Genomic DNA, 1,437 nt, shown 5'->3' on the forward strand with positions numbered 1-1,437 from the left:
ATATAAATACTGTTCAGTTTCTTGCACTGACTGATCGTTTTGTGTCTTTACACATCAATGTATCGTCACGAGCCGCAGGGTTTAATTTGGTTTTGTTTGTGTATGTTTTATGAATCTCAAATCCGTGATTCCCGTCCACTTACATTATAGGACTGACAGACTGCAACGGTTTGAGTTAAAAATCTTCGCTTGTGTTCTACTGAAGAAACAAAGTCACCTACATCTTGGATGCCCTGGGGGTAAGCAGATAAACATCAAATTTTCATTTTTGGGTGTACTATCCCTTTAATTCTATCAAATAAGTCCTTGTTAAAAACTAACAAAAATTAAAAATAATTATATATCATATCGGCTCTCGGCCAAAATGAGTTGAAAATTATCGGCATATCAGATATCGGCAAAAATCCAATATCGTGCATCCCTAATTTTAATGCAATCATGCTGCATAAAAGTATTAAGTTATTTCAATATAACAGAATTCTGTATGTATACAAATATATACTACTTTTTTCTAAATTTTCACTGCTGTGTCATTTTTACTACATATCAACTGAAATGTTGTATTTAACAGCATTCAGTAATGAAATTGACAGTGGCAGAAATTACATTTTTTAACATTTTTAGAATAAATTGGCCAAATCCTTAATCTTGCTAAGGCTAATTTCACTTTTTGTGCATCAAATAATATTTTCACACTTTTTGAATATTTTGACATTACATTTACAGCTTGAAATTACAGCTTGACAAGAAATTAATCAGAATAAAAAGATTCTGTAGAACAGTCATAAAAATAAACTTCAAACAACAAATAACGAAAATAAATTGTAAGATTACATTATTTTTATAAAAAATATTCTGTATAATTGATTTTCATTGTTTTCATAGGTTTTCATTGTATGGGTCCATGAAAAAGCATAAAACAATATATGTATATATAGTGCCTTGCGAAAGTATTAATACCCCTTCATTTTTTTCACGTTTTGTTATGTTGCTGCGTTATGTTAAACTGCTTTAAATTACTTTTTTCCACATCAATCTACACTCCATTGTAAATCAAAAAACAGGTTTTTAACATCTTTGAAAATGTATTAAAAAAAAAAAAACTTAAATGATTCCATTGCATAAGTATTCATACCCTTATCTGGGACAGTTTAAATTTATCTCAGGAGCATTCATATTGTTTGTAGATGTTGCTACACTTTGAGTGAAGTTAACCTGTGGCAAATTCAGTTGAATGGGTATGATTTGGAACGGCACACACATCTTAATAAAAGGTTGATATGCATTATCAGCTTAAAAACAGCTGATAATGCATATCAGAGCAAAAACCAAGCCCTGAGGTTAAAAGAACTGCTGTAGAGCTCAGAAACAGGTTTCCGTGAAGCCACACATCTGGGAAAGAGTTCAGAAAAAAATTCTGCTTCAGTGAAGGGTCAC

Source organism: Sinocyclocheilus rhinocerous, unplaced genomic scaffold (genome assembly GCF_001515625.1).
Source record: "Sinocyclocheilus rhinocerous isolate Xijiao unplaced genomic scaffold, SAMN03320098_v1.1 scaffold1103, whole genome shotgun sequence".
Taxonomy (NCBI): domain Eukaryota; kingdom Metazoa; phylum Chordata; class Actinopteri; order Cypriniformes; family Cyprinidae; genus Sinocyclocheilus; species Sinocyclocheilus rhinocerous.